The 22,185-nt window shown below is 32.5% G+C and overlaps 1 protein-coding gene across 2 annotated transcripts in view; it reads right to left on the bottom strand.

Annotated features, from left to right (window-relative positions):
• The window catches only part of NO66 (Bifunctional lysine-specific demethylase and histidyl-hydroxylase NO66), a 180,124-nt gene that overhangs the window by 6,059 nt on the left and 151,880 nt on the right, over positions 1–22,185 (bottom strand). The gene's annotated exons all lie outside the window — the stretch shown is intronic.

Raw genomic sequence — 22,185 nt, 5'->3', positions numbered from 1 at the left:
ATTTATAAAATAAAGAGCAATTATGATCTAAAAGGTATCAAAATTTATATTAAAAAAAAAGGCTTAATATTTATTTGTTTACTTTATTAAATATTTCTTTTAATGTTGTTTCGCTTTTTGTGCTAATACTTTCTCTTTAATTTTATAAACAGACATAATTTCTTGTTCAGTTACAAAGTTCCTGTAAATGCTGTGTCGAGAATACCGACTAAACTTGTCAATCGATATTTTTTTGTTTTCAATAACCTACTTGTCACTTACTTCACTTTCAGTAGCGGTATTTTCTGGATCTAGAACCATACTACAGATTTTCCTGATTGTTAATTGACTGATGATTGGGGCATTGTTGTCGCAATGAAAAACTTCTGTTATATCATCTTCATTTATTACCGCTTCTCCATATTTCTTTACAAAATCCAATAACTGGAAAATTTCACCTTTAGTTTGCGATGTCTGAAAACCTTCAAATTCGTGGCTATCATCTTCATCACGTATCTGAAGACACATCCTCCCAACGCACATTAATACGCATGCGTAAAGCATACAAAAAAAAAAAGTTTTGGGCCTCGAGGTCTGGATTATAGATCATTCCGGATAATGGACATCCGAATTACGGACTTTGTACTGTATAATGTTTTCAAGAGGAGGTACATCAAACTCAATTGAATCCCCCTTCCCACTGAAAACAACTGCATTTCTGTAATCCAAAATAAGCTGATGAATAATTCCAAATTATTGAATTAGAATCATTCCTCCGAAAGTTCTGCACTCCTCGCCGATGCAGCATAAGAATTCCAATTTCAACTCAAGCAAAATAATCTAAGACAGTTTTTACTTAATTTAAAATTGAAATTAACTAGAAATACAAAAACACTAATAAATAAACCGGGAACATGAATTTAAAACTTACTCAGAGGACGAAGAAACAGTTCGTTAAGGAAAAAAACAAACATACCCGAATGAAAAAAATTATGATGTTGAATGAAGTAAATAATTAAGTATTTTTTTTTCACAGAATGTAAGATAAAAATTGAAATTAAAATGCAGAAATACAAAATCTACTTGAAATTAACAGAGAACACTGTAATCAAACTACAAGACCAAAATGTTACATTCAAAATGGATGCTTAGGAGTGCCAGTTTGGCTTCATTGGTGACTTGATGACAGATGATTGGATTTTTACAACTTACAAATGATCGAGAAAATTAAAAATCTTAAAGTTTGCAATATTAACTACTAGGACTTTGAAAATCTCTACACGTCTCTCCTATTTAATGAAATCTATGAAAGTCTTGTTGAGCTATCAATTCCCCCCCCCTTGAAATGCTTACTATTCTGGATTTGCAAAAATGGAAAGAATACCTCTATTTTTTGCTTTTCAATAACTACATAAAACATTCAAAATTTCTTTGCCTACAAACAAATGGTATTCCAATGAGAGGTTCTTATTCAGCTATTCATGTAATCTGTTTTTTACCTAAATTTTTTCTTAAAAATCTTTTTGATAGTGATTTCAGTAATTTTAAATAAACTTTCAGATATATTGATAATATTATCACTTTCAACAATAATAATCCTTTTGAAATTAGCAACATCTACCCCAACTGTCTAAATAAAACTGATAAAAATCAATTAGTTATAGATTATGTAGGTCTCAGCATTCGTAATCTTAAAGAAATATGACTATTTGATAAAAGAAGAGAATTTAATTTTTTTACAATAAAACATATAAATTGGTACTCCAACATCTCTAAAAACGTAATACAGTTTTTAACCAGTTGAACAGAATTAAAAAAGTTTGCACTGAAATAGAGCAACAACAACAACACACAGACACACACACACACCATGGTTGGGCTATGGTGTAAACCGAGACATATGCTGCCACACCACCAAACGGAGAACCCTATGAAGGAATTGGAATTTTGGAAATCTTTTTGCACCAAAATTCTTCAATTAGCTTCAGAATGATGATACAACTCGTAAAATTTTAAAATTTCTTTTATTTAAGAAGTCTACAATTTGCAAGGAAGGTGAGGACGCTATATGCACACATCCTCTTTTGCTTGCATAACTAAACACAGCTGTGTGATTGTCCTCTTTTGATTGTATGAATAAAGACGAATGTGTGTATTCTTATGTCCTCTTTTGATTGTATGAATAAAGACGAATGTGTGTATTCTTATGTCCCCTTTTGATTGTATGAATAAAGATGAATGTGTGTATTCTTATGTCCTCTTTTGACTGTACATATAAATACAACTATCATTAACACTCCTATTTTATTGCAAGAATAAACACAAAATATAACATGTTTAAAACCTTTATAACGCATTCCTTTAAATCATCTTCAGATGGATGATTTACTGATTAATGTAATTAAAGAAGTAATTTATAATAGCGATTTTGGGAATCATCGGCCATTTAATTCTTTGAAATTCATCAGTTAATAAATAAAGACTAGTCCTTAGTGATAAATGTGAGTAATACTAAAATATATTAAAAGACTTAATCATTAGTTCCAATTAGAGTTTCATATGACGTTAAAAAATCATATTAAACCGCAAAGAAGTAATAAGATTTTAGAGAAGATTTCACAATAATTAGATTATATTTTGCACTTTTAGAAAGTAATTTGAGGACTTAAACTTTTTTCCCATACTAATATCTCCTATTGAATAAATACCTACCGGGATAATAGTTTTCCAATCTTTCAGAGTTACAAAGAGAAAAGTATAACACGAACAGAGTAAAGTGACAAGACTTTCTTGAGTTTTAGTAACAATTCCTGCATTGCAGAGCTCTGATTTCAGATGCCTCAGAAAATGTATTTATAATATATTCAGGCATTTTGCGAATATTTTGGATTTTCAAATGTAATTGACACAAATTTTGTATGCTCCTCCAAACGGTCATCCTGATGTTTTTGTGAGATTTTGAAATATCTACTAAAAATCAAGTAATCGTGGTTTCTACACATAACGTGTTCAGAACTTAAATAATTTGATTGAATTCTATGCTATAGTCTATTTTACTTCTCGTTCTTAACTTCAATGGAGACAGCTTCCACGCATAAAGAGAAATATAACCTTATCATACTTTTATAAACATTTCCCTTCATAGACATTCGGTTACGCTTATGCACAGAACGAAAAATTATTTGATTATTGAATTTATTTCTATTGCGATTTCAGAAAATAGTTACGTAATTATACGAAAGCGAATTCATGTCTACGTTTTCCCAAATCCAGAAAAATATGCAGCAATTTTCGGATGCAATCCTAAATGGAAGCATTGTATTGAGGGTTTCAAGGTTATTCTTTATGTGATATTTTTTTTCGTGTATGAAGTAAAGGGAATATTGTAATGGAGAATAATTTCAGCTATCTTATTTCGACAACAATATCAATTTTGACCTCTTTCAAACCCATATGAATAAATTTTTTTGTATGACATAGGTACATACGGACAGAATAAAGCACTATTTTCTCCGATATGGATTATAAAATAGATTCTAAATGGATCCAGAAGGAATTTTGTCATAACGTCACTACGTATATATGTATGTATCTCTCTTGCCCAACTCAAAAACGATTAGCCGTAAAATGTTGAAATTTTGTATACGGGACTGCTTTAACATCCAGTTATGCACCTCATTTTTTGTTGTAATCGACCGCACCAAGCGTATCCCACTTTGTTACGTGGCTCGGATGAGCTCAATTTTTTATTCCATATGTTGGTAAATTGAGCATTTTTTGTTTGAAAGAGATTGAATTAGGTTGTTCTAATATTCCGGTTAAGGTTTTTATGCTTTTAGTTAATCCGCATGAGATAGTTCTAGAATTATCAACAAATTAAAAGAGTAAGTGGCTGGTAGGTCTAATGTGTCCACTATTTGTTTACATTTGAAACTCATAGTAGTATAGTGAATTCAGTCAGCTGGTGCTTCAACTTCAATGTCTTTTGGGACCAAAAGTTTAAATTTTTGTGCATCGAAAATGTTGTTCTTCTCCACGCTGGATGAATTGATTAATTTTGTGTAGAAACTTTAATTTGAATTGCAAAAATTATTTTTAAAACGGTTTTTAACTGTATTTTGTATTTTAGGTTTTTCTGTATTTTACTGTTTTTAATGACGATGTTTTGAATTTATTTATTTTTGCTTTGCCGCGAAGTGAGAACTGAATCGATTGAATGAGAAATATTATCTCTAATGAAATTCTAGGAAATAATAAGTTTAAATGAAGAGCAGCAAAAAATGTCTATACTTTAATAGGCCATACAAGGAAGTTATGTGGTGCCCATATGAGATTTTTATTTTTAAAATTAATTTTCCACTAGATAATAAAAATATTGACCTACTTAAAATGATACATATAGTAATGATCAACTATCAAAGAAATCTGAGAAGTTATATTTATGATGGACAGGAAAACTGTCTAGTTTTCTAGTACTTGACGATTTGGAACAGAACACGAAATCATTCATTATCCAAAGCCTGAAGCACTCGCAGAATGCAGAATCAACTACATGTACTTCGCTTTCAGACTGTTTTGTCTAACAAAGAGCATAAATGCAACATACCCCGCTGACCTACGCTATTAAACTGCTTTGATGCTATCCTAAACAAATTGTCAATTAAAATAACTCGCTTTTTTATCTGGAATAAAACTTGATTCGATGATTCATGTAGTAAAAGTCGAAATAACCAATACCGGCGCTGGGAGAGTCGCTGTATTAGTATGTTCGCCGTCCGAATCTCAAGAGAAAGAACATTTAACACTAATGTAATAAAATTTACATCTTTTACATTAAAATGCAATTACGTTATTATTGGATATGAAGTGTATGTTGTTTATTGATATTCATTATAGTGTGTTAATCTAAATTAAATTAAATATAATATATTAATTATACGCTAGTATTTGCAGATCTTACTAGTTGTAATGATGTTTTAAACATTTAGATGTTAATGTTACTTTGATCAAGTTCACAATTCATTCAGATTTGCTCTGTCTTTATAAAACTCTGAAAAACATTGATCTCGTAATCGTATTTCGATGTTTTAGAAATAGAATATTGTCAGTTTATTTGATAGTTCAGATATTTCTCAATTGTTTCAGGAAATATACTTCTAATTATATAAAAGCGCTTACAAAAACTACTTTCATCGTTAAAAATGCTTTAGCAGACAGCATAAGGGCTTCGGTTTTACTTTATTATGGCAAAGCAGACTAGGACTATCTGCCTGAGGAAATGACGCCTTCGTGGAGCGTATCTAAGGGAAACAGTCTCGTATACATATTATATGCTGGCAAAATCACGAAAATGCCCATGCAGCCCGTTCATCGGAATTCGAAACTGGGACCGAACTATCAGTGTTCAGTGATTTTAGCACTCGATTTCAAGAATATTTCAAGTGATGCTTCGTAAAATGTGTTACACGGAAGGAAAGTAAAATCGTTGCTTTTCATAATTTTGTTCCGTAAAAACGCTAAATGAATCGCTTTTGGTCTAATTTTAGTAGAGAATTCAATTAATATTCAAATGAGATTTATTAAAGAAACTGATATTATATTTTGAAGCAGATTTACTAGAAAATTGCATACATATTAGATGATAACAAAATTTTTACCCATTTTTAAATAGAAAAGTTAGAATACCATGCATTAATGTAATTGCGGTAGTGTAGCAGCTTTAGGCATTTGCTTTGCAGTAAATCAATCCCTCGCTGATGAAACTCTTCTGATTTATAGTTAAACAAATTTGTAATGAAGCTTTTACATCTTAGACATAATAAACAACAAAGGAACTCTGCAGTAATCGAAAGAATGAGAGTCCGTATGAGCAAGGTGTGATGAGCACGCTGTGTATGGTAAAATGTCCAAATCAGTGTCAGCAAGCGTTACATTTAAGCATGGCCACTAAGGTAACACGAGTGCCGTATTCTATCCAGCTATTGGCATTACATGTCAACCAGCATTAATCTACCCAGTTTAAAAAAATCTTTTTGGGGAGAAAGATGGAGCAAATTCTGTGACATGACTTGAAGTCCCAACCAGCTTGATATCACTTTAGATAAATAGCGTTTCCACTGATTCTTCAACAGCTGGACGTTAGGCATTTGAACTGGATTTTTCCTGAAACTACTGAGAAACTATCGATAGACATGAATCAAACTATCGACAGACAGTTTGTGGCTGGCATCCGAAATGTGGCTGAATTTTATAGCTTCTGTCTCAGCCCCTTATATTCAAAATTAGCGAAGGCATCTGTTATCGTAAACTCCCTGCATACTTGACGAAAATTTTGGTTTGCTAGGGCTGTAGAACTGCTTCTATCAAACTAGCACAGTCTGTCTAATATTTATTATTTAAATGCTAAATATCAGGGAGACTTGTCTTATTTATTATTATTATTATTTTTTTTGGTTACACACACGTTTATTAGCCAGACCTTCCACTCATCATAATGTCATGTACATCTTTAAATCCACTTGTAATCTGCATTTTCAAAAATGGGTAGAACTGTTTAGCTCACGTAATTTGTCTGTCTGGTGTCCAATATTCTAGAACAGAGACTTAAATTATAATCGTACAGAAAAGTGATGTTCACGATAATTACAGAAAATTACGTGTTTCACAGCAATGCATAAATTCGAAGCATTGTAAATTTCTAAACTGGGCATCTTAGCACCTTTTCAAATAATTTCAGATACGTTTGAAATTCGAATACGTTGTCTATAGATTAAAACGCGGTTTATAGAATATTGAATACAGTCAATAGATTGAAATCAGTACACTTATTCATTTGGATTATAAGGGCTTAAGTTAAGCAAAGCTTGCTTCTCTTCTTCGGATATGTTTTATTTTGTTTGTACCAAAAGCATTTTACAGAATATCATGCCACCAGATCATATTCCAATCTGACTATTCATAACAGTTTCTTTTGAGATTTATTTAGCTAAGTTTAAAGGATGCATTTGTTTTTCTCGCTCATATAAACTGCAGCTCCGATTTCACTGCATATGTTTGCAATAATCTGCCGCCACAATTAATCTCAGAACCTTTTACTTTTCTTAGACTGTTTGTTTACATTTATGGCGGTTTTAACTTTTCTTTAATTTACACCATGCATTAAACTATGTAACTCATATACCTGATGCAAAGTGAATAAGATTTAAGGCTGAAACTCTTTGGCTCTATATAATTCTCCAAGTATATTTCCGTCGTTACGTCGAATTACATAAATGAATAAATGGATTCCTAATATCACATTGCTCTCCTTTAATGTAAGTTAACAAATTATTCTTTTCTCCTAGGATAATTAAGTACAGTCAAAAGTCGTTAATTCGGACACCCATAATTCGGAATGATCTATAATCCGGACCTCAAAACTAAAAACTTTCTGCGCATGCGCCGCGTTGACACATGCGCATAGGCGTTTACGCGTGCGCGTGAGACCTTTTACGACTGCGCATATGAGTGTGCGCAAGAGCAGAATACGTTTTCGCGTGCGCGTTTTATGTATAATGGATGTATAAGCTAAAATTATCTAATTATCTATTTCAGTTAATGTTGATGATTGCGTTGTTCCTTAATTTTCGAATTGGATCCGGCTTATTATTTTTTGCAGACTGTAAGAGCAATTTTATAAAAGTAAGCTTAAACTTTCGATTATATCAAATAGAATTTCCGATATATATTTGTTAATATGTAAAGGATCTAAAGCGAAAGTATGTTTTCAAATCCGAAATCTGTTTATCAATTTCACGCTGCTCGGCGGGCGCGTAATGAATTGGAAGTTGATCTGTCAGCACTATCCTTATCTTCAGGGCAGATGTTTTTATTTTATTTGGCTTATTATTCCTTACCAAATTAGTATTTCATCTCGATGTGCTCCGTCTTTGATATGATTTAAAACAAGTTCCTCGTCATTATAATTCGCTTCCGATAGCGAAGAAAGTGACAGAGGTTAGTGAAAACGAAAAAATTTCGATTGACAAATTAGTCGGTGTTCTCTCGACACAGCAATTATAGGACTTGAACAGCGGAACTTTGTAACTGAACAAGAAATTATGTCTGTTTAATAGAATTAAAGAGAAAGTATTATCACATGAAACGAAGCAAAACTTAAACAACTTACATTGAAAGAAATGTTTAATAAAGTAAAAAAATAAATATTAAGCTTTTTCTTTTTGCAAATTTTGATACCCTTTAGATCATAATTGTTCTTTATTTCATAAATTACGGTTTCATATTTTTAATTTTAGAATTTCTGCATGCCATCTTACGAGATTTAAACTGATGATCTATAATCCGGAAAAATCGATAATCCGGAATCGCCGAAGTCCCGACGAGTCCGGATTAACGACTTTTGACTGTAATTACTTATCCTTCCTGCCAGCAACCAAATGAATGAGATTGCTGAATACTGTTACTTCAACACAAACCCGATTGTTTAAAAATACTTATCTGCGAAAGGGCTAGTGTATGGGTGTTTTCGTAGATTTCTTTATGAAAAAGAGAATTTTGTTTAGGAAGTCCTACATAAAAGGTTCCTTAGAAAGTTCTTCACGAAATCATTCTTCTCAAATAGATAGTACTTATATACTTTTAAACATTAAAATAAACTTTCTGGAGATATTTCAATTTTGAACACTTTTTCTAACAACTAAACAAAGCCTTTCTCTATTATTGTATTCGTATTCTTCTGTAGCCACATGAGTAACACCGTCGAATACTGGTAGCTAGCCCTACATTCGGTTCTCTCTGAAAAGGCTAATTTCAGGTGATTTTAGTTATGGATAAAATGATCAGACATCTTCGGATTGCATAAGACTGCCATGCATTTCAATGCAATGTCTCATTTCGAGATATGTCCTAATAAATATCCATAGTGTGTAAACATTATCAGATTTTGTAAATAGCATTGACATGATTTTGCTATTGCTGCTGTATATATATTCGATGCTTTTGTAGGATAAGAAATATAGTCAATATATGATCAAATAATTGTACTGTCTCGATGTTAGAAAATTCGCGACGTGCACAAAAAGTAAATGAATTTTTTATGAAAACAAATTGTGACTTTCTATTTAAACTGCGTTTTATACTTCGAAAATGAACAATGAAATTAAATAATTTGAAGTAGTTTCAGTTGAATACTCACTGTAAATACTGGAAAATATAAAACTTGGAAGAGTATGGAGTTCTAATAACTTTCGAAAGTTAAAATTTCGACGGAACGTATTCATCTAATGATACATTCCTTTTTTTTCAAAACATACAAAATGTTAAAGAATTCCTCAGAAATAAAACAAGAGAAAGTTTTCTTATAATCAAAGCACTCTTCAAATTTGTAACTGAACTCCGCAGATACAAAAAAAAAAAAAAAAAAAAAAAAAAAAAAAAAAAAAAAAAAAAAAAAAAATTTTTTTTTTTTTTTTTTGCAAAAGCAGAGTGTGTATTTCAGTAATGAGTATTGAAGTGAAACACAGCGAAACCTCTAACGACAGATATCAACATTATTTCTCATCTTTTAACATCTTCAACTGACATATTGTCTAAGGTGATGACCTACACAGAAGGCAGAAATAACTTGAAGCTTGAAGCTATGAAGTCTCTGTGGTTCCACTATCATGTGTGACCAACTAAAGCAAACCAAACTCCGAAAGTTAATAGCCAGCTTCCACAAGAGATTTCTCAAACTAATATTATGTAGTTAAATTTGTTACGAGTAATGCTCTAAAATATCTTGTAAATTAATTTTTTGTGATCAAGCTCAATGCCCATTACATGAAATGTGTCCTCAAATTCAAAAGTTGTGAGAACTGCTATTTTAATGCACCTAGAGAACTCATTTTGAAAACGGTCATTATACACGTTTATTTTTGGGTATATTTTCCTGGCATTCATTTGAATGAAAATTTGCATTTAATGTATTATGTACAATTTCTTTCATATTCATACTAAAACTAAAATTAAACTCGACAGCACAAACAGCCCTTAGAGAGCCATCCCCGGCAGTTCCCTGTTATCTGCTTTCTAGAACGAGAGCCCCGAGCTGGTTGAGCATTTTGCCTGGACAAGTGGTCAGTTTGTCGCAGGCCACCCCGGTGTTTAGTCCCTAAGCGAACTTGGTACTCATTTTATCGACCCTCTCAAAGTCTGAGTCAACCTTGCTCAGCCCGGGATCGAACCTCGGACCTGTGCTGATTGCTGCACGATACTCTAATATTCATACTAGGAATATCAAATTTCTTTGCGTGAGCCGGAGAGAAAATTATTTAGTAGGATAAGGACTATAATACGTAAATACACGAAATATTGCTACTGCGTTTATAGTACAGTATAGTTTATAGTATAAGGTTTATAGTATAGTTTATAGTATAAGGTATTTCTCCCACTTTCCTAGCGTCCTTCGTAGTGTAGTGGTTCTGCATGCTGGGCCGGTATTCCAGAGGACCGTGGTTCGATTCCTGGCGAAGGCGTTTGCTATTTTTCATCTTTTTTGCAGCTAAAAAAATCCTAATAACTCTACAATAGTATGTGTCCTCTCACATGCATTTTAAACAGATATTTATCTGCTGCTCATAAGCATTATTAACATTATGATCTTTGCAACTAAATCTCATATTTGTAAAAAAAATGAAATCATTATGTAGTCTTAAAAATAAAATAACGTTTAAGTTGAAAAAGTTCTCTTAATTGAAGATTCTCTTGATATTGAATCAAAGCAACTAGAGTACAAATTCTAAATTACATCAGATAGTGACAGCTAATAACCATTAAAAGCATTGTGACACATGCAAAAAGTATTTCTAGAGCACTTGTATACATTTAGCAATGCCGTTGACACTTTTATTTCAATAATATGTAATGAATGATTATTTTCAAGGCTATATAAGGTATTTCTCCCGCCTTCTTACGGGCCTTCGTAGAGTAATGGTCTGCACGCTTGGGAGCACAATTCAAGAGGTCCGTGTTTCGATTCCAGGCGAAGACCTTGCTCATTTTTCACGGTCTAATGCTTCCAAAAAAATCCAAATGTCTCTACAGTAGCGGCCGAATTAAAGGTATGATGATTTTCCACACCCAGGATTTGGCTATTGGGTCCCCTAAAACTCCATTCGTCCATTAAAAGGGGGAGTATGTAAGGTATTGCTCCCGCCTTCTTTGCATATCTTCGTATCATGCTCGACGCATATTCGAGAGATCCGTGGTTCGATTCCCGGCAAGGGCATTGCTCATTTTTCATCTATTCTGCTTCGAAAAAAACCTAATTTTTCTACAACTAACCTAGTTAAAAGAGGTAAAACTTTTTTGAAGAAAGATTGATGTTTCTATGACTATTCAATTATCTCTGTAGAGAACATGATACTTGCAAGAAGTTAAAAAAGCTGATGAATTTGTTTCCACAAACTCAAAAGATAAAATTCTTAACTTACGTATTTTTTTTATATCCTTTTTTTTTTTTTTTTTTTTTGCATTGAAAATCAAATGACTGTCGCCTTCTTGCGTTATGTGTAGTTTGTAAAAATGTTTTCGTATTTTTGTTTAAATATTGATTATAGACTAGTTCGTACATTTTTGGTTAGTAGTAGTCTTATACTTTATGTACAGTACATTATTCGAGTTAGTAGAAACTATTAGTTTAACTGCATTTGGTAAACTGGAACGTGTGAGATGGAAGCAAATATAAAAAATTCGAAAAATGCTAACACTGTAAATGTTATACGGCAGTCACCAAGAATATGTGTAATTAATAGCGTTTACAAAATAATGCTTGAATTTATAGAATCTGCATTGGGTTCTGATATCATATGAACTATTCTTTTTACCATCATATACGTTATTTTTGGAGTACAATTCTCTACTATTCATTATCTGTGCAATGAAATAAAAAAAATGGTACATTTAGAACGTTAGTCTTTGAATTGTTTACTAAATAATAAAAATTATTTTTATGAAACACTTTACCTTTAATACTTAAGGTAATTATGGAGAGTGATAATATGCCCATAATATATTTAATGTTTAAATATTAAGATCTCATTTTTGGTTTTTGTATGAAAGTATACAAAGTAGTTTCATGCATTTTTCCAAATTAATAATTCATTTTAGATCAAACTTGATTAACCAATTATTTAACACAAATGATAATCAATATAATTCATGAAATATATACATACCGAGATTAATTTCTATGTGATTAATATTTGTTCTAAAAATAGAGTATGCTGAAAATATTAGTCAGTCAAATTTAAAAAAAAATCTATGTGACAAATATAAAAATTTGGAATGTCCGTTTGACTCCAGTAAAAATTACTGTTTTTAAAATAATATATATATATTCAAAGTTCGCAGCTTCAAATACAAAAGTACCAGTATGTTTTTATTTTTATTCTTAAAATTTTAGTTCCATTTAAACAAAAATAGTAATGAATGCTACAAATTACACTGCCCTTCAAAAGTCAAGGAACAGCATGTTTTAAGTCTAATTTGAGAATTAAGCAACAGAAACAAAGAAACAAGAAATTTACAGGACATGTTTACTAAACAGTTCTTCAATGAATGCGACATAAAATGTGTCCAAAGGTCAACACAAACATGAACAACAAACAATTGTTCTATTTGCAGAGAAATAAAGTCTTGGAGAAACAGTACATCTCAGAGTTTTGAGGAAAAATGGGGTGGTAACATTGCAAAAATGGGTTCTAATAAGGAATGTCTCCACACCTAACTGCAATACATTGGCAGCAGCGACATTCCATGCTGTCAATTAAGCTGTCAGACAGTGAAATGGGAAGCAACGATCAGACGCTAAGTAATCCATGTTCAAGCTCATCTAACGACCTTGGAGGAGGACTTAAAGCAGCAACTTGTCTCCCAAGGTAGTCCCAAAGGTGCTCTATTGGATTGAGATGGAGATTCCATCCGCTCCATACCACCCTCAAGATAATGTTCAGCAACCCGAGCTCGATGTGGTCGCACACTGTCATTCATCAAAAGAAATCCAGGACCAATAGCAGCGGCATATGGGAGGCCATATTGATCAAGGATCTCGTCTCGATATCTCACACCGATCAAAGTTTCTCCATGGAACACATGCAAGCCCAGCCCAAACCATTATTTCATCATCTCTGTAACTGTGTCTTTCCACAGTGTGGGATTAGTTGTATCTGGTGCGTTGTTTGCTCCAGATCAGCTGACGACCTGAATCAGTGTTCAATGTGAACCTGGACTTGTCTGTGAAGAGACTCCCATTGTTGACTGGAGACGTGTTCTCTTGACCAACATAAAAGGGCACCTCTGTATCTTCGGGTCAAGGAGGGAACACAAACTACTGGTCGTCTTGCATACAGACCTGTATTGTGCAAGCGTCTGCGCACTGTAGTAGCTGAGATTCTTGTTCCCATTGCTACCAAATGATCTACCATTAGCTCAGGCACAGTAATGTTACACTTTGTTTGGGACAAATGAACCAAATAACGGTCTCCCGCAGGAGTTATAACTCTAGGTCTGCCTGGAACATGTCTTTTAGAGACATTTCTCGGATTCAAACTGATTCCATAGTTCGTGAACCATAATACGAGAGACATTGAGATGTCTAGCAGCATCAGCTGGTGCCATCCCCATTTCCATCTGTCCGATCGACCGCCACATCATAGACTCTTCTGGATATTGTCCACGAAACTGTAATAGCAACTGAAGATCAACACCCGTGAACAAAAATTACAATCTTCGCATTTTTCTCCAACTCCTATATAAGATTCATTTCTATAAAATAAAAGTTGTAGCTATATTGTTTTTGCATATATTTTCTTAAACTTCGATACTGTAATGCATATGAATTGTGAATTTTAAAATTACTGACATTTCTGTAGCGGTGAGCTTTGAAAAACATGCTGTTGCTTAAGGTTTGGAGGGCAGTGTATTATAGATTGTCAGACTATAGGCATTCCAGAGAGTGTAAATGGAGATCTAACTTCATACGCAAGATTGCATCTTATTGTAACATGTAACTTACTGTTTTCAAGTAGCCATTTTATGTAGTTAAAAGGATTTTCTACTGACACGAGATTACAGATATAATGTACTTTCTGATGACCTTGAACATGCTAATCGTGAGCTAAATGCAGTTGCCTTCGGTATGCTTTACTTCAGGTTTTTAATGCAAAGGACTGTCTTACGAAATAAAGTTCGAAGATGTGACATTTCTAAATATCTCTTTTTTCGAAGTGATGTACATATTTTCCAAATGGCATTTTTCAGAAAAGAATTCGAGTTGTATCATGAATAAAATTATTTTTCGTAATTATTAAATTAATCCTTACCATTTCAAAATTCATGGTTATTCTCAGGACCCAAACAAAGATTTATCTGTTAACTGAATATTTCATTTAAACTCTGCTTAATTTTAAAAATATGGCACTGAATTTAGGAAACAAGTGCTGCTTTTAAACACTTTACTGAATTTCGTGCTACATTTTAAAGTTGTACTAACTTAAAAACAGTTTAGACCAATGTTTTTTTGGGCGCCATTGTTTCCGAAGATTTATTTGAGGATTTTTAATTTCTTTAAAAATAATACAGGGTCATAGCATTTCGCGGCAACAATCTGCCAAGTGATACAGGCGCTTCTAGTGGGCGACGTATAATCCCGTTTCGAGAATAATATCCCATTTGGCTAACGCCCTTTGGACTAAAAAGAATTATCTGATAACAGACTGTACAGTTAAATTACTACATTTGGGAAACAATGTAATTCAAATAGCAGTCAAAATATCCTAAAGCTGAAACCTGAGACAAAATAAATCGGAATGTTTTCTTTGTTTGTTTTTTCAATAATCACACTGTAGAGACATTAGTTTATTTTGAAGCGGGAGAGATGAAAAGTGAGCAATGACTTCACCGGGACTCAAACAAAGGACCTCTCGAATACGCGCCGAGCGTGCTGACCATTACACCAGGAAAGCATGCTAAGAAGGCGGGAGAAATACAGTATATACTTCACCTTTTAAAGGGTGACTGAGGATTAGGTAACCGAATCGCCATATCTTGGTGGTGGAGAATCATTATCCACTACCTACGTTTTTAGTTCCGGCGACATTAGGTTATTTCGAAGCAGGAGAAATTAAAATTGAGCAATGCCCTCACCGGGACTCGAACCACGGACCTCTCGAATACAAGCCGAGCGTGCTGAGTATTACACCAGGAAGACTTGCTAAGAAGACGGGAGAAATACTTTATATCCTTGAAATATGCGTCATTAATAAAGGGACTATATTTAAATACAGAAAGAAAATATGTATTTCGATAACAAAGTATACGCGGGAAACTGCAAGACCCAACTAAAGTTCAAATCTCTAAATTTTGCATAACAATCACGAAATTTAATGCTGTTGAACTGTGTAAAGTGTTCAGACTATCGATAACAAAAGAAAGAAATATTTTTAAAAAAGTCTCGCAGTGGATAAATTTTAAATGAAACCTTTAAATGTACAATGTTTTTAATGCCATGCTATTTTCTTATTTCTTTATAATGAAATTTGGGGGCATAATAATTTTTAGCTATTGTTAAAAATTATAGTATTATGCTTCAAACACCTTTGTTTTTTCTTTAAAGTCACCAAAATTCTTTGTTTCCGAATCGCTTCGAAAATGTGTAATCATTTCTTCATAAAATAAAGTTCAATGAAACGGACAAGTATCGACTCGACTTTTTTAGAAGCATATATTTGCAACAAATATTAAATTGAGCAAAAAAACAAATTGAACAAATTCGCATTCAGTGTCATAGAATACCTAAGATGCATCCCTGACAATGTAAACATTATATGATATGGTAATAAAACGCCTCTTAACATATGCTATTGTACAGTTTCCTGTCTGAAAGCTAGCCAAAGCTGGTTCGTCTTGAAATTAAAAACAAACAACAGCAACAACAACAACAACAAAATAAACAATTATATGACAACTAAATGTGGCATCAGGTACTTATCTGTGCACTGTGATCTTAGTAGTTCTGCATACTGATTTTGCTATACTGATTTTGCCAACTAAGTATCATAAACCGAACCTGAGATTGAAGAAATCCCGAACCACTCAGTAATTGTGAGCCTATAATGTTTGTTTATAATCCTTTTTTCCTAATAAAGCTTGCATTTTCATAAATCGTTATCGTTAGAAGCTAGGCTCTGTAGTACCACATGTGATTGCGATATTGCTGAACCTAGCTAACCACCCTGCAACACGGGGAAGGTCTGAGGATCTCCCACACTAGCTTCTCGCGAGGACTTCCAGCTCGCAGTATATTTTCAGCGTCCCTTACCGCACAGACCCTATGCGCTTACAAACATTCATGTCTTCTCCGAGATTTGAACCGGGGCCCATCGGTACGGCAACCAGCATCAGTAACCAATATTATAAGGCCTGAGCAGCTGTTATTATAGACATTATTACATCGGGTGCAGTACCACAAAACTGTAATGGAATTCTTGAGAACACTTAACAAACAGGGTTTGTTCGCAGCTGACTAAGTAAGAACATGAAACTTTGCATGATTTCACTACCTCTGTTTATCATATAATAATAGATCCGTAATGCATAAGGCTAATATTTTTTATCTGAGTACTTTGGGAAAGAATATTTAGCAGTATTAGGCTTCTGTCAATTCTTAATTAATTATATAATATAATGAAGTTTAAATATATATGTTATGTTATGAGTGAGTACTGCAACGGTATGTTCACATACACAAAATCCTGTATCCGTATTTTTCAGAACATAAATTCGGATAAAAATGGATACAGGTTTTTAAAATTAAACTGTTGAACATAAACTTCAAATTAATTTTTTTAAAGTAAGGCATAAAATTTTCTGAAACAAATTTCAGCTTTAGTCAGAAAACAATAATGTATTATATTTACAAAATATTTTATTTAAAATTCAACTTTGTGTCTCTGTAAACAAAATTTCTCGTTGGCGGAATGTTCATTTTCCTGATTTAAACTCCATTTCTTTCCTATCTTCTTCACGAAGAAATTCGGGAAAGAAGTTGTTTCAGAGTCTATTACTGAGTAATTCTGAATGCATTGCATTTCAGATTTAGGGAGAAATTGGAGATTGCTTTGGTACTGAAGTTTTTTGGTTCAATATTGGGTAAACAGCACTGGGTATGGTTAGTAAATAATGCTTAAAATTAATATTAGGATGCAGAAATGAAATGCGCACGTATCTCCATATACATAATCTTGCGGAACATTGACTGCAACTACATGCATTTGCCTTTTCGAGCTGTTTTTATTAAGCAGTGGAATGTCCATTACGACTACATTTGTTTTGAAGTAAAGATTATTTAAAACAAACTGTCTGTTAAAATAGCTCACTTTTTTTCACCGATCCATTTAGTGGGAAATGAGACGAAAAGTTTTGCCATGGCATGGATGTAACTCAGCATACTCAAAGATTCACAGAAAGCCTCTTCTGTCGAAGATTTCCTTAACGTTTACGTATTAAAATATATTACGCGTTATTATTATTAATAATATGCGTACTGTACATCTTAATTACATAAAAAACATATTAATAAATTATTATTATCAATAAGTATGTGTACTGCGCATTTTCATCATCTAATACATTTTTAATATCTATTAAGTGTCTACTTAATATAAATAGTAATTACATAATAATGTATACAATATGTATTATTTGCTATGTTATCCATAATATTTAGGTATTAATGCTAAGCTATGGAACTCTGAATAATCATTCACATTTTATGCGTATTTGTTCAAACTCTAATGAAAGAATTCAAATAATGAAACCATTTATCGTATAATCTTCTTAAACTTCGTCAAAAGTGTTTTCTCAACCATAGAACGAATCTCATTTACTGACAGTTCGGAATATTTTTAGTTTTTTCAGAAAGGCTATTTCTTAATGTTAAAAAACGCAGTAAAATCTATTGTAACAAGAACCTATTATCAGAAATATTAAAATAATGGCCCTTTTAAAGGTTTAAATGCAAATCCTCAATTTAGGTCTAGGAAATAAAAAAAATATATATAGCCCTCCTTCTTGTCATGCCTTCGTGGTTTGGTTGTCTACATGCTCAACGCGTAATTGAAAGGTCCGTGGTTCGATTCCCGGCGAAGGCGTTGTTATTTTTCATCTCTGCTTCTTCTGAAAAAATACCCAATATCTCAACAGACTAGCAATAAAATTATGTAATGGCCTAATAATCTAAAGATTTAAATGTATACACATTTATGTTATATTTTTACTGTCCAATGTAACAAGTCCTATCTAACTAATTAATTATCCAGATTATAAAGATGAGTAACTGCTCCCTTTTTATGCATCGATGTGTGAACTTTGAAGGAAGTGCCCATAAGTTTTAGAACTAATTCAACTGAAAAACACCATATTCCCTTTGGCTCTTGCTTGAAAAAATGTAAAAGACGTTGCTTTACATAGCTGTTATATATATCATTAAATAACTATAAACGCTTTCTAAATAATTTTTTTGCATATATTTGCAAAATTCCTTATTGATATAAGTTTTCGTTATCAGATGTAATTTGGAATTTAAACTTAAATTTAAAATTCGGTGGCACGAACATCCTTTTAAATTTGAAAGTCAATGTTAATGCTTTTTTTTAAGATTATATGATAAACTTATTCCTCAAGTAGGATATATATCTGAAAAAAGTGTACTGTTAATAGCTTGTGAGAAAACACTGAAACGGAGATAAATACGGAATATTTAAATGCATGTGATGAGACCATGCCATAAGATTTGTGTAGTTTTGAACTCATCATCAATGAGTTAAAAATTGTATCATATTTCCATATAAATATGCTTCTAACAAGCATAGTTTTTAGTTGAATTACAGTTACACTTAATATAACAATTTATTTTAATCACTGAATAAGTTGTATGCAATGCTACGAATTACTTTAGTGGTACAAAAATGGCCCTGAATGAAAAAATGATCATTTCCATTCTAAGCGCCCGTCGATCTCATCTGATGAAATGGATTTCGTTCCCGAAATGAGACCTCGAAGTCGGCGACTGGTTGTACTGGAAGGTTTCGATAATTGAAATATTTTAGCTGGACAGTATCATAACATTGTAACTGCGAAATTAAAAATGAATTGAAATATTGCAAAATTTATCTCACATAAGCTGAATGATTAGAAGAAATTTGCTTTGTAGTTTGCCAGAAATGATTCATCGTCTAAATGGGGATGAAAATTTCATAAAAAGATGGTTATGAGATGCAAGTTTACGACTTTTCTAATGGAATAAGAATGCAATCTTCTCAATGACCATATGAAAGGCTTTCCCAGCACGTAAAAAATCGTTCAAATAAGTATCAAAACGAAAACGCATTGCTGAATACTGAATAATAGCCAATCAATGTAATTACATGTGTAAATTACATCTATCTAGACATTATTAAAAATGACATTATTTTACCTTTGCTTCCGAATGAAATGTTCGCTTTAATACCGAGAATATGAAAGTTTATGTATGTCTTTTAAATGCACATTGCTTGTAACATTTTAAACAAGAGATATTTTTAAATTCAATATACAAACTGATTATTGCTATATTGATTAACACTAATTCGATGTAACGAGTTTCTCTAAGCTCTAAAAAGACCAAATATGGGATGAATCATTCTAGCTTGTTACATCGTCATATAATATCCCGCTGGCCATAAAGCGTACTGTGCCATGAAGGTAGGCAGCTAGTAAAATCATGTTTATTTTATAAATTTAATGTTAAAGAAAGTTGGAATGATCACGATTTACTGTAATTTTGAGGTACAAAACATGCAGAAGTTCCAATGATCTTCTCTGGCAATAATAGCAGTTGTTATATATTGCTGCTGGGCATGGAGATGAATCCAAAGCCGCATTAATTAATTAAGCCTTTACTTTTTACATGCACCTGTAAGCATAAGGAAGATTCATCCGGGTATTGATGCGTCTATGTGCCTTGTTGATCAAAGAGCCATTGTAGACGCTGAAATGTTAGGAAAAGCTGAAGCAAAGAATCCGCAACATTTGAGATGCTGTAGTACCACAGCAAGTGTGCAGTACGATAATCAGCAGTCCCAACCGGTTGCAATTCCAGGTTAACAAATTTATCGTGAGCTTCCGTCATTGTGCAGCAATTTTAATAGCTAATAGAATATTAAATACAATATGCAGCTCCTTGGTATACTATATTTGCCGATGGAATAGGCCTTTAGCACACAGTTTTAGCGGGGCTGAGGTAACTTGACATGTAGAAACTTCTAAAGGTTTGACATTCTTATTTTAAACTGCATCCAGAGGACAGAGATTATAAACATTTTAAATTTTTTTAAAATTCGTTTCTAAATTATTTTCAGTGTGATGAGATTACCTGTATAAAATACATTCAACTTATAATATTATTTTTTCTTACGTCTTCCAAGCATTTACCGTATTTCCCCGCGTACTTTTCCTCCAACTTCTTAAGTGCCAGGTTCTGAAAATTAAAAAAATATTCGCATCGTGTTTGCCTTCCTCAAGCTTCCCTAAATTTTTAAATGAGTTCATCCATTTAGTTACAGTATTCGTCTTACTAACAAAGACAAATCCTCGCAAAATAACTGCGAAGGTCATGCCAAAAAATTTCCTTTCTAACTGTTTAAACTTATGCTAGGTTAATACAAGAACCAACCAGTTCGAGCGATGCAAACACTAACAGACATTCAATCTACTACTTTGCTCAGTCAGTTGCATATTCAACTTCTGTAATCCTTTATAGACGTTCTGAGGCATAACGAGTAGCAGAGACAACAATAACAATGGACAAGATTCATGTTACAAGAAAGTAGAAATGAAGATATCATATTAAATTATCTAATGTTAATATTACTATGCATTCTTGAGTTTCATTACTTTAGTTTTCTTCTAATTGCATGAAAAATTAATCAAAATGATTGCATGTATAAAATTATATATATATATATATTATTAGTTTTATTAATTTTCGACAAAAACATATTTTATCTGCCTATCGCATTTTAATCATTATTACGGTTTACTGTGCCTTAGAAGATCGGTACAGCTTTAGTTTAGACATAAAGCCTGTGTTAATATATAATAATATACTTTTTGGTAACAAAATTTGTCATAATCCGTATTTAATCCTGAAGACAAAAGACTACATATCTGTAAAAATGCGGTCACAGTTATACGCCTTTTAATAATCTAGTAATTATAAAATATTGAATGGTTTGTTTTGTTTGATTACTGCAATGCATATGAGGGCTATCTGTATGAGGGAAGCTTTCTTGGAGGTTTTTCTAAGGAAACCTTTCTCCTATACAAGTTACACATGGGGATAAAGATAAATCGACCATGATGTCAGCCCGTTACCCGGGATTCGAATTCCAGACTGAATGGCAAGTATTCAGCAACTTTACAGCCCGGTCGCTTGTGATCCCACCCCCTCAAAAAATATTTAGAATGAAAAACTTTACTACTTGCGATAAATTTGAAAAGAAAGAATAATAAACATTATCAGAAGAACAAAAAATGAGAAATAATTTGTAGAGTAAATAGGATTTTTGAAGCAAGAAACACGAAAAATGCCCTCACTGGGACTCGAACCTGGATCTCTCGAATACGGGCCGAGTGTGCTAATGCTACACCAAGAAAGGGGAGAGAACTAATATATACTAATTCAGAAAAAAGTATATTATTATATATACTTATATGAGTATAATTATATACCTATTTCAGAAAAAAAGTGAGAAATGCACACTTGTAGTACTTTAAAAAACTGTATTTGTATGTTATTATTTTTTATTAACTGTTATGTAAAATCATATCTATTATACCTTTCAAGCTTTTTAGATGATAAATGCTTAAGATTAATTAATTAAGATTACTAATTCATAATATTACAGAACTCTCCTCCAGATAATCCCCTCATGAGTATAAAATGAAAGAAACATGTTCCGATTTTAAATAAAGTAAATCAAATCGCATTTGCAATAAATAAAGAAGTAGACTTTTAATGCCCTGGAAATGGTAATCGGCTATTTGAAATGAGAATTTGCATCAGACAGTAGATGTAAATTAATTTCTGCTGATTGTGCGTTTATAGCGTTACAATAAACAGTGGGAAAT

The sequence above is a fragment of the Stegodyphus dumicola genome, chromosome 1 (genome assembly GCF_044657685.1).
Source record: "Stegodyphus dumicola isolate Sdum_Otavi_A_Nest chromosome 1, ASM4465768v1".
Taxonomy (NCBI): domain Eukaryota; kingdom Metazoa; phylum Arthropoda; class Arachnida; order Araneae; family Eresidae; genus Stegodyphus; species Stegodyphus dumicola.
The sequence above is the reverse complement of the archived record's forward strand: the minus strand, read 5'-3'. Positions and strand labels throughout refer to the sequence as shown.